Source organism: Danio aesculapii, chromosome 21 (assembly GCF_903798145.1).
Source record: "Danio aesculapii chromosome 21, fDanAes4.1, whole genome shotgun sequence".
Classification (NCBI taxonomy): Eukaryota; Metazoa; Chordata; class Actinopteri; order Cypriniformes; family Danionidae; genus Danio; species Danio aesculapii.
This window is the reverse complement of record NC_079455.1, coordinates 42,849,420-42,866,976: the sequence shown is the minus strand read 5'-3', so window position 1 is coordinate 42,866,976 and position 17,557 is coordinate 42,849,420. Positions and strand designations below refer to the sequence as shown.

General features: G+C 35.6%; 1 protein-coding gene across 1 annotated transcript in view; it reads right to left on the bottom strand.

Annotated features, from left to right (window-relative positions):
- Nucleotides 1–8,407, bottom strand: part of LOC130214391 (zinc finger and BTB domain-containing protein 7C) — an 84,417-nt gene extending 76,010 nt beyond the window's left edge. The window contains exon 1 of the mRNA XM_056446057.1: nt 8,276–8,407. The gene's annotated coding sequence lies outside the window, so the exon portion shown is untranslated. The remainder of the gene's footprint in view (nt 1–8,275) is intronic.
- Between the last annotated feature and the right edge of the window lie 9,150 nt (nt 8,408–17,557).

Here is a 17,557-nt window from a genome sequence, read left to right as displayed (position 1 = left end):
TGTTCTGGTTCTCTGGTTCCCACACCCTCCCGCAGAGATCTGGATGCTGTTTGAGAACGCGCTGCTGTAAACAGATCCGCGTGTAACAAAAGACTGCTCGGGATCAGGTTCAACTTTGATAAACCTTGTCCTAGTGACTCCACAGACAAAGGTGTGGTGCGTATCCCAGCATAACCCCATCCCCGTCAGTGTGTGTGTGTGTGTGTGTGTGCAGGAATCACAGTCAGGTTTAATCAGTGCTGCTCCAACATGCCGCGATGATCCGAAAGCAAATCTGGTGGCCGTCACACTCACAATCAAAACGCTTGAATAATTGAGGCTGACGGTCATCCCATTCACCTGATATACGACGTGGCTAACAAAGCTTCTTTTCACGAGGAGCGTATACTGTATTCACACGCTGAATGTACACGCTTGAATATTTCAGCGTTTAAGACGACAGATTGCTCATCCTGAGATCAGATGAAGCGCTCGTGTTCACACAGATTAATGAATGAGGCTTCCCGCATTCAGTCTCTCTCTCTCTGTGTACAGTGCTCAGCGTAAATGAGTACACCCGATATTTATATCTGTGAATATAGCTAATGTATATTGCTAGGAAACACTTGAAGGTACATTGTGATGTTTAATTGTTCCCTTTTTTTTTGAGCAGTTTATTTTGGTGCATTTGAACAAAACAGAATTATTAAACAGATATATTTATTAAAATAATATGTTAGTCACCGAACATCTATAGAAATAGAAAGATTATACATTTAAATTCATGTGAAATATTTGTGAAAAATAATACAAACTACAAAATTTCAACAAAATTTGATCCAGTTTTGCTCTTTTTAAAAATATATATTTAATATTTTTCCCTTGCATATACATTTTGGAGCATTATCACAAGTTATGTTGTTTAGATTAGCTCCAGATTTGGCTTCAGTACTGACTAATTTAATATATATGCGCATATATAATGTTGTTAAGCATCCTATTGAAAGTATTAATTTAAATGAGGGATTCGTGAGGGGTGTTTAATAAAGTCTAGATAGGATACAGCTGTGGATACGCACATCAATACAGCATCATTATTTTATGACACTGTATAATAATAATTATTATTTTTACAGTACTGTGATGGTTGGGTCTATAGGATTAGACGTTAAAAAATACAATTTATTGGGTAATATAATAAATAACATAAACAATACTCGATACAACTGCTGGTTTTATGTTACTGTGACCATTGGGGTTAGGGTTGGGGTGGGGGTAGACATTAATAAAATACAATTAATGGGAAATTTAATAAATAATATAAATAATTCTCGTTAACTCGCAACCGAATCTGATCTAGCAACAACTGGGGTGTACTCCTGTATGCTGAGCACTGGATGTTTCTGGAATATGAAAGTTGCAGCTTGATGATGACCATAGATGTATACATTAGATATCACATACGGACCCTGAGCATGCGTCAATAGCGCCACTACATTTGTACAGTGCTCCCAGGGCAAATGTCATTCAACCGCACTAGTCAAGACCAAAGCCAACATGAAGATGCTGGACTTTGAGCAAACAAATAAAAACGGCATAAAGGCAGAACATTTCATAGATAAGATTTAGTTTTTTACGTTTTTGTATGTCATGAACTTCTGTGCTCAACAATTAACGTTATTGATGATAATAGTCACTCACTTACCATGAGGCAAAGTAGCACCAACTCGCACTAAATACTCAGCTTATGCTAGTTATGTTGAATAAAATAAGCAAACAAAGTCAATAAAATATGACAACAAGATGCTGCAGTGCCAGAAACTTGTGTTATTGTCAGCTAAGTGAACGAGTCGTTCATAACGGAGATTCATTAAAGAATCGCTCCCTCTGTTAGAATGAGAAGTGAAAGCAGGAGAGAGGCTGTGTTTTAGGACACGGGTTAAACCAAATTTAGCAGGGAGGGAGGATAATACATTTCCATGCACACAAACACAAGCTCTTTGTCGGCAATGCCCATGTGGAATTTAGTACGATTTGCTCATCCCCCAATGACGGTTGGATTTAGGGGTGGGGTTAGGTGCCACGCCTCCTTTTTAAAATCGTACAATTTCGTACGAATTAGCCAATAAACTGACAAAACGTAAAATACTTATGTTTTCTCGTGAGATCAGGCTGGTATATCTCTGGCTCTGGAAGGCCACAGTCCTCCACTGCACTGGTACCGCATTAATTTCAAAGGAGCTCTACCCTTTACTAAAATGGGGGCTCTGTTGATGCATCCCTTCCAATAGACAACAACAGGGTAGGCGACATCTAATGTAAATATATGGATGATGACAGTTGATTTTTTTCAAATTTGAATTTTTGGAATTTCTTTAATTCTATGAAATGGAACGGATGTTCTAAATAATCTTTTGGTTTTTGGAACGGGCATTCTAGACTCTGGCGTGTCAAGCTGAATTGTTACATTGGTAATTTGATGTCTGAAATTTGAGTTCTGAAATTGGCTGTAAGTATTAATATTAATTACCTTTTTTAAAAAAAAAATTATGAATTTTTTTTTTTTTCTATTAATTTCACAATTAATTGCGATTAAAAATTTGTATTTACATAATATATACATGTATGCTGTCCTGGTCCTCCAGGTTTTTGGGTTGAGCGTTGACCTAACGACCCACCTTGTAAAAATGAGATGTCATGAAACACCAACATGGTGCGGCTATAAACGGCCTTGGAAGTAAGTATACATGTATACTGTGTATAAATAAACACGCATACTGTATATCAAATACACAAAAGAAATATATGTACATGTTTATATTATAGCCTAAAATTATATATGTATATGTATGTATGTATGTATGTATATATAAATAAAAAAACAAACATTTTATACAATACAGTCATATTTATATACACAAAACTATACACATTACGCACAGATATAATTGTAAATACAAACTTTTATTTTGGATACGATTTATAACAATTAATCATTTGACAGCACTGTTTACTCGACCTGTACTGTGGCTGACCAAGTTTTTTGTACTTGTCTATTTTTCCTTAAAGGGATAGTTCACACTGAAAATGCTGTCATCATTTACCCATTTTTCACCAAACCTCTGAGTTTCTTTCATCTTTTTTATTTTATTTCAACATTCTTCAAAGTATCTTCTTTTGTGTTCAACAGAATAAAGAAACTTGTAAAGGTTTGGTTCCACTTGATGGCAAGTAAATCATGAGTACTTTTCATTCTTGAGTGAACTATCCCTTTAAGCACATTTTTACTCAAATCTTGAAACATAATCGTTAAGACAACAATATTAAATAGTTCTCAATATTACACAATAGTTCTCACCAGTAAAATAATGAATGATTCTGTTTGTAAATGTAATAATTTTTTGTATTTATAATGCACATATTAACTCAAAATTTTGCATTTTTAAAATATTAACATTATGGCATTCAGCTGACACACAATAAGTGATTCCAAGCCTAAAATAGATCCATTTTAAAATGTAGCATTCATTTTTCATAACAGCTGTTATAACTTGAATATTCAGAAGCTTATATTTTTAGTGGAACAATATTATTCTAATAAAGTGAGTTTTAATAAATGTATTAACTGTGATCTCTTGCATTTCATTTGTGTTAATGCACTTATTAACCTATATAAAAATCATATATTTATAACATATAAAAATATAAAATATATAAAAATATTCCTGTCAGAATTAATATGTTATATTTTTTTCATTTGAAGTGATGTTTGATAAATACTACATTTAGAAATTTCAACACAATCTCACGGCAATTCGTAACTTTTTTTTAGTGGCTAATTCGTACGAATTCGTACGATCTAATTCGTACAATTTAGTACGATTTGCTCATCCTCCAATGACGGTTGGGTTTAGGGGCGGGGTTAGGTGCCACGCCTCCTTTTTAAAATCGTACCATTTCGTACGACTGAACTCGTACGAATTAGCCACTAAACTGTCAAAACGTAAAATACTTACGTTTTCTCGTGAGATCAGGCTGGAAATTTAGATATGTTTGCATTTTAATAAATGATTACAAGTGAGCTGGGGTTTACCGACACATAATGAATGAATCCAAGAATAAAAAAACACTCATTTTAAAAAATATATGTTTTTAATGCTGTTCAGTTGACTTGACTAATCCTAAGCATAAATAGATGAATTAAATTGACGTTTAACTAAAAAAAACATACTCTAAAAATACTAGTAAGAGAAAAAGTATTTTAAAAAATGATGACAAAAGTGCGACATTATGCTCTTCATGTGACCTATAATGAATGAATGAATGAATCAAAGTTTCAAATTGACTAATTTTGAAAGTCGTTTAGTTTTGATCACCGTGGATCAGTCCCACAAACACACTCAAGCTTTTACAACAGCAACATTTTACATAATTCAAGTGATATTTTACCAATGAGTGCATTATAATCTTATTACAATAAAAATAAATCAATTATGCACAAATAAGACAATGTTGTGCTTTTCAGGTGACGCACAATACACGATCAAAGCCTAAAATATCTGAATAATTAAATAAAGTGTTTTTTTTTCTTTCAGAATGAGCCTCAAAGTGAAGTTAAAATACTGGAACAATACTCAAAGCCTAAAATAGTTGGATATTTCAATCGAATGTATTTTAAGTTTTAATGAAAGCAATATTATTCTTTTCAGGTGATGCACAATACTCAAACAAAGCCTGAAATAGCAGGATATTTCAATCAAATGTATTTCTCTTTAAAATGAGCATCAGAGTAAAGTAAAAGACTGTGACCACACTGAATCAAAATTAAATGTATTTTAAGTTTTTCAAAAGCAATATTGTGCTTTTCAACAACATTTTATAATTCTAGTGAGATATAACAAATGATTGCATTATAATCTTATAATATATATATATATAAAAAAAAAACTTCTGCACCTTTCAGCCACAAAAATCAGTCTCTAAGTTTTAATGAAAGCACTATTATGTTTTTCAGGTGACTCACTATACTTGATTAAAGCCTAAAATGGCAAAATATTTCAATATAATGTATTTATCTTTCAGAATGAGCATCAGAGGGAAGTAAATAAACTGTGATAATACTCAGTCAAAGCTTAAAATAGCTGCATATTTTAATCAAATGTATTGCAAGTTTTTATGAACTTAATGAAAGCAACATGCTGCTTTTTAGCTGACACAACACTTGATTAAAGCCTAAAATAGCTGAATATTAAAATCGAATTTATTTACCTTTCAAAATGAGCATCAGAGTGAAGTAAATAAACTGTGATAATACTCAATCAAAGCCTAAAATACAGGAATATTTCAATCAAATGTATTTTAAGTTTTTACAAACTTAATGAAAGCAATATTGTGCTTTTCAGGTGATGCACAATACTTGATTAAAGCCAAAAATAGCAGATTAATAAAAATAAAATGCATTTCTTTTTCAAAATGAGCATCAGAATGAAGTAAAAATACTGTGACAATACCTGATCAAAGCCTGAAATAGCTGATTATTTCAATAAAATGTATTTATCTTTCAAAATGAGCCTCAGAGTGAATTAAATAAACCTGTGACAATACTCAGTCTAAAATAATAGCATTTTTATATTGGATGTATTAAGTTTTTACAAAAGCAATATTGTGCTTGTTTCAGGTGATGCACAATATTAAAGCCTAAAATAGCAGAATATTTCAATCAAATGTATTTTAAGTTTTTACGTACTTAATAAAAGCAACATGCTGCTTTTCAGCTGACACAACACTCAAAGCCTAAAATAGCTGAATATTACAATTCAAATGTATTTACCTTTCAAAATGAGCATCAGAGTGAAGAAAATAAACTGTAATAACACTTAATTAAAGCCTAAAATACAGGAATATTTCAATCAAATGTATTTTAAGTTTTTACAGCCTTAATGAAAGCAATATATTGTGCTTTTCAGCGGACACAACACTCGATTGAAGCCTAAAATAGCTGAATATGAAAATTCAAATGTATTTACCTTTCAAAATGAGCATCAGAGTGAAGAAAATAAACTGTAATAACACTCAATTAAAGCCTAAAATACAGGAATATTTCAATCAAATGTATTTTAAGTTTTTACGACAGCAATATTGTGCTTGTTTCAGGTGATGCACAATATTCAATTAAAGCCTAAAATAGCAGAATATTTCAATTCAATGTATTTTAAGTTTTAACGAACTTAATGAAAGCAACATGCTGCTGTTTTAGGTAACATAACACTCGATTAAAGCCTAAAATAGCTCAATATTTCAATCAAATGTATTTATCTTTTAAATGAGCATCAGAGTGAAGTAAAAATACTGTGACAATACTCGATCAAAGCCTAAAATACAGGAATTTTTATTTAAAGGTATTTTATGTTTTTACAAACTTAATAAAAGCAATGTTGAGCTTTTCAGATGACACACAACACTCAATCAAAGCCTAAAATAGCAGAATCTTTCAATCAAATGTATTTATCTTTCAAAATGAGCATCAGAGTGAAGTAAATAAACTGATTATACTCAATCAAAGCCTAAAATACAGGAATATTTCAATCAAATGTATTTATCTTTCAGAATGAGCATCGTAGTGAAGTCAAATACTGTGACAATACTCGATTAAAGCCTAAATAGCTGAATATTTCAATCAAATGGTTTTTTTTAAGTTTTTACCTTTTACTGAAAGCAATATTGTGCTTTTTAGGAGATGCAAAATATTCAATTAAAGCCTAAAATAGCAAAATATTTCAATATAATGTATTTCTCTTTCAGAATGAGCATCAGAGTGAAGTAAAAATACTGTAACAATACTCGATCAAAGCCTAAAATAGCACAATACTTCAATATAATGTATTTTAAGTTTTTACAGCCTTAATGAAAGCAATATATTGTGCTTCTCAGTGGACACAACACTCAATTAAAGCCTAAAATAGCTGAATATGAAAATTCAAATGTATTTACCTTTAAAATGAGCAACAGAGTGAAGTAAATAAACTGTGATAACACTCAATTAAAGCCTAAAATACAGGAATTTTTCAATCAAATGTATTTTTATTAATAAAAGTTTTAATAAAAGTAATATTACGCTTTTCAGGTGACCAACAGTGGTCAATCAAAGCCTACAATAGCTGAATATTTCAATCGAATGTATTTATCTTTCAGAATGAGCATCACAGTGAAGTAAAAATACTGTAACAACACTCGATTAAAGCCTAAAATACAGGAATATTTCAATCAAATGTATTTATCTTTCAGAATAAGCATCAGAGTGAAGTCAAATACTGTGACAATACTCGATTAAAGCCTAAAATAACAGAATATTTCAATCAAATGTATTTATCTTTCAGAATAAGCATCAGAGTGAAGTCAAATACTCGATTAAAGCCTGAAATAGCTGAATATTTCAATCAAAAGTTTTTACCTTTTAATGAAAGCAATATTGTGCTTTTTAGGAGATGCACAATACTCGATCAAAGCCTAAAATAGCAGAATATTTCAACTGTATGTATTTTAAGTTTTTACAAACTTAATGAAAGCAACATGCTGCTTTTCAGCTGACACAACACTCGATTAAAGCCTAAAATAGCAGAATATTTCAATCAAATGTATTTACCTTTCAAAATGAGCACCAGAGTGAAGTAAAAATACTGTAACAATACTCAATCAAAGCCTAAAATACAGGAATTTTTTAATCAGATGTATTTTAAATTTTTACGAACTTAATGAAAGCAACATGCTGCTTTTCAGGTGACACAACACTCAATAAAGCCTAAAATAGCTGAATATTAAAATTCAAATGTATTTACCTTTCAAAATGAGCACCAGAGTGAAGTAAATAAACTGTAATAACACTCAATTAAAGCCTAAAATACAGGAATTTTTTAATCAAATGTATTTTAAGTTGTAATGAAAGCAATATCGTGCTTTTCAGGTGATGCACAATACTCGATTAAAGCCTGAAATAGCAGAATATTTCAATCAAATGTATTTCAGAATGAGCATCAGAGAAGCAACAGTAAAGTGAACTTCCCCCATATGTAAAGTCGAGTTCCTCTGATAATGAGTGATGCTGCGATATCATCAGACCCCCGTCCCGACCTGTCAGCTCATTTTACTGTATTAGACTTTCTAATGGCACAGAAGGAGGAGGTGGGGGAACAAATGCCATCACACGCACACACTCACACACACACACACACACACTGAAACAGAGAGTGATGGAGCAGCTCATGGATACAGAAACAGAGAGACAGAGAGCGGTTCTGACCTTTAGCTGTAGCTGCTGCTGGAGCGGAGAGAAGAGTCTGCGAGTCAGGAAACACACACACACACTGCTATCCTCCAACTCTAACATGTGAAAGTGAACGCAGACGGCAGAGAGAGAGAGACACACACACTGATAAGGAGAGGAGTTGTGTTTCGCACTGAAGGTGTGTCTGAGAGAGAGAGAGAGAGAGAGAGAGAGAGAGACTAAACAAAAGTTCACACCCACCCAACCCTCCCTCCAAACCTAAAGTATGCTGGCAGCCGGCCGCACGTGTCCACCTGACACACACACACACACACACACACACACATACACACACACACACAAATATATTTATACACACAAGCACACACCTGACACACACATAAACATGCCTGGTACACACACACACACACACACATCCATACTCCTGACACACACACCTGACACACTCACACACATAAACATACCTGGTACACACACACACATCCATACACCGGACACACTAACACTCATAAACATACTTAGCACATGCACGCACAACCATACACATACACACACCCATACACCTGACACACACACCTGACCCACTCACACACATAAGCATACCTAGTACACACACACACACCTGACACACTCACCTGACACACTCACACTCATAAACATACTTAGAACACGCACGCACAACCATACACATACACACACATCCATACACCTGACACACACACCTGACACACTCGCACACATGAACATACCTGGTACACACACACACACACACGCACGCATACACCTGACACTCTCACACACATAAACATACCTGGTACACACACACACAAACACACACACCTGACACGCTCACACACATAAGCATACCTTGTACACACACACACACACACACATGCACACACACACACACACACGCACACACGCACACACGCACACACATCCATACACCTGACACACACACCTGACACACTCGCACACATAAACATACCTGGTACACACACACACACACACACACACACACACACACATATCCATACACCTGACACTCTCACACACACATAAACATACCTGGTACACACACACACACAAACACACACACCTGACACGCTCACACACATAAGCATACCTGGTACACACACACATCCATACTCCTGACACTCTCACACACATAAACATACCTGGTAAACACACACACACACAATAAACATACTTAGCACATGCACACACAACCATACTCACGCACACACAAAATCATACACCTGACACAGACACACAATCACACACTTGACAAACACATTTACACAGACGGAAATATACACACAGTGGAATGAACTGCCAACTTAGCATATGTTTTACACAGCGGATGCCCTTTCAGCTGCAACCCAGTACTGGGAAACACCCACACACTCACACTCATAGCGCATGTGTTTGGACTGTGGGGGAAACCGGAGCACTCGGAGGAAACCCACACCAACACTGGGAGAACATGCAAACTCCACACAGAAATGCCAACTGACCCAGCCGAGGGTCGAACCAGCAACCTTCTTGCTGTGAGGCGACAGTGCTAACCACTGAGCCACCTCAGTGAACCACTATTACGATATTGAATATGCGTGGTTTGACAAACAGCAGTACATACACATGTGATTTAGCTGGTGAGTTACCTGAGCACATATTACACTGTGAATAAATGCAGAAAACACACACTGTATCTGTATGTTAATGATGGTGCAGATGAATTATACATGTTTTATATGTCCTGAAGTCAGAGAACTGATGTGGGGGAGTTTTATATCATACAGTCCATCAGATGTTGTGAGGTTTATATTATGTTGTGTGAGGAGGAGAGTTTATTATATGTTGACTGAAATACACTGTAGTTATAGACTTAAATACACTGTAAATATAATTCTGTCCATGAACATACTAGTCATGTTTATTTGTTTATACTTTTTGTATACATGTCGATCACAATTATATATTTAATTTTATAATTTATATATACATATAAACTAACCGGGCGGTTCATTCCGCTGTGGCAATCCCGGATTAATAAAGGGACTAAGCCGAAAAAAAAAAGAATTAATATAAACTAACCGGCCACTTTATTAGGTACAGCTGTCCAACTGCTCGTTAACACACATTTCTAATCAGGCTATCACATGGCAGCAACTCAACGCATTTAGGCATGTAGATGGTCAAGACGATCTGCTGCAGTTCAAATCGAGCATCAGAATGGAGAAGAAAGATGATTTAAGTGACTTTAAACGTGGCATGGTTGTTGGTGTTAGACCATCTCTAGGGTTTACAGAGAATGGTCTGAAAAAGAGAAAATATCCAGTGAGCGACAGTTCTGTGGGCGCAAATGTCTTGCTGATGCCAGAGATCAGAGGAGAATGGCCAGACTGGTTCCAGCTGATAGAAAGGGAACAGCAACTCAAATAAGCACTCGTTACAACCGAGGTCTTCAGAAGAGCATCTCTGAACACACAACACGTCTTGAGGCGGATGGGCTACAGCAGCAGAAGACCACACCGGGTGGCCCTCCTGTCAGCTAAGAACAGGAAACTGAAGCTACAATTCACACAGGCTCACCAAAACTGGACAATAGAAGATTGGAGAAACGCCTGGTCTGATGAGTCTCCATTTCTGCTGCCACATTCGGATGATCAGGTCAGAATTTGGTGTCAACAACATGAAAGCATGGATCCATCCTGCCTTGTATCAGCGGTTCAGGCTGGTGGTGGTGGTGTAATGGTGTGGGGGATATTTTATTGGCACACTTTGGGCTCATTAGTATCAATTGAGCATCGTGTCAACACCACAGCCTACCTGAGTATTGTTGCTGAGCATTTCCATCCCTTTATGACCACAGTGTACTCATCTTCTGATGGCTACTTCCAGCAGGATAACGCACCATGTCATAAAGCGTGAATCATCTCAGACTGGTTTCTTGAACATGACAATGAGTTCACTGTACTCAAATGGCCTCCACAGTCAGCAGATCTCAATCCAATAGAGCACCTTTGGGATGTGGTGGAAAGTGAGATTGGCATCATGGATGTGCAGCCGACAAATCTGCAACAGTTGTGTGATGCTATCATGTCAATATAGAGCAAAATCTCTGAGGAATATTTCCAGTATTCAATTCAATTCAATTGAATTCAGCTTTATTTGTATAGCGCTTATACAATGTAGATTGTGTCAAAGCAGCTTCACATAAAAGGTCACAGTAAATAGGAACAGTGTAGTTAAGTTTGTAGTGTTTAAGTTCAGTTCAGTTGAGCTCAGTTCAGTGTGGTTTAATAATCACTACTGAGAGTCCAAATATTGAAGAGCAAATCCAACGATGCGCAGTACCTTGTTGAGTCTATGCCATGAAGGATTAAAGCAGTTCTGAAGGCAAAGGGGGTCCAACCTGAATGTATATATTTTTTTAAATATTAATTTATTAGTAATAAATTGCAAATACAGTTTTATTAATATACATCCGTACTGTGAGAATTGTAATGATGCTTCCAGTAATACCCCAGTGCTTGTTATGAAGGTTTCTAACAGCACAGTGTTTGTTTGGTTAGTAAGTGAATCGTCACATAGCTCAGTGTGTAGGCTGAATGTTTATTGTCTATACTGATGACGCTGTGTATGGGTGTGATGTGGTGTAAATATGTGTTGGTTTGGTGGTCGTGGGCCTGTTTCTGAATGCAGGTGTGCTGAATTACATGAGCTCATAAACACATTACTGAGCTCCTGACGCTGCAGACGGCTTGATTAGAGATGATGTTTACCTGCAGATCAGATATTCCTGCAGGAGGAGGAGGATCTCAATCCATTAATCAAGTCAAGACACGAACGCATGAGTCTGTGGGAGATCAGAAACACACACTCGCAGAATAAAACAATGCATTTATTCCGCTCTTTTATAATTTTTTTTAGGCTATTTTAACCCAATGCTAGGCTATTTTAACCCAATGTTGGGTTAATTTTGGACAAAATCTGCCACTGGGCTATTTTTTTAAGTTAAATTGAAATTTATTAAACTTGTACAGTCAAATCGAATCCAACTGAATATTGATAATGTTATGATGGCTGTTTTAACGTTGAGATAAGATTGAATTTCCTCTTGTTACAGTTATTAAAATAGTTTGACAACAAGCAGGAAATGTTCACGGGCCAATGACATCACCACATTGAAATGGTCTTTGGGATTTTTTATTTAACCCAATCCAACAATTTAATAAAAAATACAAAAAAGTCTTAAACTTGGTGACAAATTTAATAATAGTAAAAAAAAAAAACTAAAAATCGTTGAAATAGTTTTTAGTGTAGTTTTATGTTGATCAATACTACTATTGATAATATTAATCGAATAATAGATTAATCATACATTGTAAAAAAAGGTTGTTGTAACCAAATGTTGGGTCAAATATGGACAAAACTATTGCTAAATTTCAACCAACTCAAAAATGTAATAAAAAAAACAAAAATTTTGTTTTAAATTTGGTAATAAAATGTTATAATAATAATAATAGAAAATAACCCATTCAGTGGTTTTGTTCATATTTTAGGCAGAATTGTGTCGAAATGACCCAGCACATTTTCTCAGTGTAGTTTTATTTGCATGCTGATAAATGCTACAGTTAATAGTAAAATTAAATAATCATACAATATAAAAAAATTCTGGGTTGTAGTTTTCCAATATGGAGTCAGTTATTGACAAAATCAACTGTTGGTTAATTTTTTCAATTAAAATGAAATCGCATTTTTCACCCAGTTATTGGTTTTGACCTTTTTTGACCCAACAATGGCTGACAACCAAGTGTCAACCTCCTGCTCTCCCTCGTGAAGCAAATACGGAAATAACTGAATCTGCAGTTCATCGAAATTCTGCTAGTCCTGGCTCCATATAGAGTAGATTTCTTTTGAGCCCACTGTTAAAATGGCCGACTTTATAGCAGAAAAAAAGGTGTTTACAGCCTGGTACGAAGAACGATTTTGGTTCATATAGCTAATATTACCCTTTATGACAACTGTGAGGGGGGTGAATTTTTTTATAACTCATCCATTTCCTTTATATTAGGTTATATTAAGTCTGCATAATTAAGGGCGTGGCCACTTGAGTGACAGCTAGGTCTCGCTGGTTGCCGTCACTTCACCTCAGTTGATTCCGGCTGATTAGCCACTGGTCTCGGCTTATTCATCGTATTTTTGTGTTGTTTTATGTGGCTTTACACAGTCAGCTGCCTTTTGGATTTGATTCCTACAATTATCAGATGATATGGCATGCTGTGTGCACTTAATTGTGCTCACAAACCATCCAATGGCATTTCTCATGTGAGTGAAATTATATACCATCTCTATAAATGTATTTGTTTTATTTAAGATCATTTATAATGTTCTTCAGACCTGTAAAGCACTCCAGAATGTGACAGATTGATTAGCTGTAGGCTCTAGAACTCTGAAGCGTTGTCATACAGTGTTATGCCTGAATTTTCTAAATAGCCTTGCATTTACTAACACAGACTATATCTGAAGTATTTGGATTTAATTCGTATTTTCCTCTTGTAGTAAAACGTCATAAGAGCAATGTTTAGCGGCTCACTGTATTACAACAGTGATTTTAAAAGTCTAAACACCTTATTGATATAGTGTACAATTAAGCAGTTCTACCAAAAAAAAGCCTGTCTAAGCAAAATGCTAGCAGGCATCTCTAGCTCCGCTCATGCTCCGCCTCTTTGCCCTTATTTGGTACCCCCCGGTCGGTGCGATGACGCACGAACAAAATGGCCATGGTTGACCATGCCTACTGGTAGCTTCTATTGGGTTCTTCAGAAACCTATGGGTGACGTCACGGATACTACATGCATATTTTTTACAGTCTATGGTTACAACAACAGAGCATTTTTTGTGCATTTATAGTCATACAATAATTAATGTACTTTTAAAATGATTTACATTTAACGAATAAAGAAATAACATGCATACAAAGTTTAATGACGATTTGTTATATTATTATATTACACTGATAGACCAGGCATTCATTCATTCATTTTCCCTTGGCTTAGTCCCTTTATTCATCAGGGGTCGCCACAGCAGAATGAACCGCCAACTTATTCAGCATATGTTTTACACAGTGGATGCCCTCCCAGCTGCAACCCATCACTGGGAAACACCCATACACACTCATTCACACTTACACACTACAGCTAATTTAGCCTATTTAGTTCCCCTACAGTGCATGTGTTTGGACTGTGGAGGAAACCCACTCCAACACATGGAGAACAGGCAAATTCCACACAGAAATGCCAACTGACTGGAACTCAAGCCAGTTACCTTCTTGCTCTGAGGCAATGGTGCTAACCACTGAGCCACCATGTCGCCCTCTTATTAGCCCATTGAACTTATATTATGTTAAAGTAACTTAAAACAGTTTGCGTAACTTAGAAAATTAAATTAGAACATGATTAACTTGATCATATAATTTTTAACGTGTAATTCTTAGTTGAGTTTATCTGGTAAATATAGAAAATGTACAGATTAAGAAAAAAATATACTGTTGAGGTCAGAATTATTAGCCCCCCTGAATTATTAGCCCCCCTGTTTATTTTTTCCCTAATTTCTGTTTAACGGAGAGAAGATTTCTTCAGCACATTTCTAAACATAATAGTTTTAATAACTCCTCTCTAATAACTGATTTATTTTATCTTTGCCATGATGACAGTAAATAATATTTGACTAGATATTTTTCAAGACACTTCTATACAGCTTAAAGTGACATTTAAAGGCTTAACTAGGTTAATTAGGTTAACTAGGCAGGTTAGGGTAATTAGGCAAGTTATTGTATAACGATGGTTTGTTCTGTAGACAGTCGAAAAATAAATATAGCTTAAAGGAGCTAATAATTTTGACCTTAAAATGTTTTTAAAAAATTAAAAACTGCTTTTATTCTAGCCGAAATAAAACAAATAAGACTTTCTCCAGAAGAAAAAATATTATCAGACATACTGTGAAAATTTCCTTGCTCTGTTAAACATCATTTGGCAAAAATTCAAAAAAGGATTAAAAAAAATTAAAGGGGGGGCTAATAATTCTGACTTCAACTATATAAATATTTATATTTCAATTTAGCTCCAATTGTTTCCTCAGGATATATCTTTTGACATAATCTTGACTCTTGACTAAAAACATACTGTAATTTTCAGAACTCAAACAGGGCTACAAAAAGATAACTGAAGCTTTGCTAAAATACCCTAAAATGAGTCATTTTGAACTTCCGCAACTCTTTTAATGCTTGCCTGCCTACGCTCGCATATCAGCAACACCCATTGGCTGACCAGAAACTGATAGCAGTTGTGGAATTTACATAAAGATTCACTCAGAAACATGAAACCCCTTTAGAAAGGCTCATTTCATGCAGCCGTCAGCTTTCTATGGCTCTCTTGATGTCAGCAGGTGTGAAGATGCTGTCGGTTAGATGTGTGTTTTGCATCTTTTAAATCTCTTTCATTGTTTTTGTGAGTCAGAAATATGAATGACATGTCTTGGGTTTTTTTCTGTTCGGTGATCATTGATTGCTTGATGTGAGACAGACGTATAAATGAGGACTAACTCTTTCAGCTGAACGTGCAAAAAAAAAAATCAACCACTTCCTTTCCTCCGTGTGTGTGTTTCCCTTTGCAGTAGAGGGGTAGTAAACATCGTCTCGCTCCCAGTGGCTCAACTTTAGGCACTTTTGACCTGATGCACTTGTTTTAGACTCAATTTTAGGGAAAAAATCATCTTAATTCCAGCATATCCTATATGATGCACATTTTGTGGCGCATGTATATTAACATACACCTGTTATACTTTGGTTTACATCCATTATAAGTCACTAAAACACTCATTTTCTCATACATGCCCATTCGCCTACTGGTTTACATCCTGAAAGTAGCTATGTACTTTTTTTTGTCAAGAAAAACAACATGTAATGAGTGTGTAATGAAATAGTATTCACGATTTGAGCCACACTACTTATTAATGGACTGTTCTGTTGCTTAGTTATGTGCCGTGTCAATCATCTTGTAACTATGTGTGCAATTCTTTCATGGTTAATTTCCTACCATATTGAAGAATCAGCAGCCTGTTTATCTGTCATTCATGAGTCTATAATGCAGGGAAATCTTCTCAGGTGTTTACATACCCACGCATTCAGACGTTAATGACCAAACAGGTCTTTGTAAAGTTCACATTGTTGTTGCAGATGAAATAAAAGCAGAAAACGTCAAATATTTTCCATCAGGTAATCCCAAAAGTGTTCAGTTGGGTTGAGGTCAGGACTATGTGCAGGCCAGTCAGTTTCCTCCACACCAAGCTCCTCGTCCATGTCTTTATGGACCATGCTTCATACAGTACACATCTGTACAGTCATGTTGAACCATCCCTACACTGTTTTCATACAATTGGGAGCATGGAATTGTCCAAAATATTTTAGTATGCTGAAGCATTAAGAGTTACTTCCACCTGAAGTAACGGGTTGACCGCAACCCCTGAAAAACAAGCCTACATCAAAATCCCTCCTCCATCAAACTATACACTTGGTACAATGCAGTCAGTCAAGGATCAAACCTTAGACATCCCAATCATAATCTTTTGGTTTTAATATGGAGTTTGGCAACCCATTACAGTTATAACAGCCTCAAGACTTTCCGACAGTTTTAGGGGTGTTTTTATGGGAACTTTTGACCATTCTCCTAAAGCACATTTGGGAAGTCAGGCAATGGTGTAAGACCAGAAGGCCCTGGCTCACAGTCTCTAATTCATCCCAAAGGTGTTCAGTCAGGTTAAAGTCAGGACTATGTGCAGGCCAGTCAGTTTCCTCCACACCAAGCTCCTCGTCCATGTCTTTATGGACCATGTTTTATACAGTACACATCTGTACAGTCATGTTGAACCATCCCTACACTGTTTTCATACAATTGGGAGCATGGAATTGTCCAAAATGTCTTAGTATGCTGAAGCATTAAGAGTTACTTCCACCTGAAGTAACGGGTCGATCGCAACCCCTGGAAAACAAGTCTACATCAAAATCCATCCTCCACCAAGCTGTACACTTGGCACAATGCAGTCAGTCAAGTACTAAACCTTAATGACATCTCAAACATAATCTGTTGGTTTTAATATGAAGTTGGCCAGCCTATTACAACTATAACAGCTTCAATTATTTCCGGAAGGCTTTGCTAAGAGTTTGTTTATGGGATTTTATTGGGACCATTATTCTTGAAGCACATTTGTGAGGTCAAGCACTGATTTTGGACC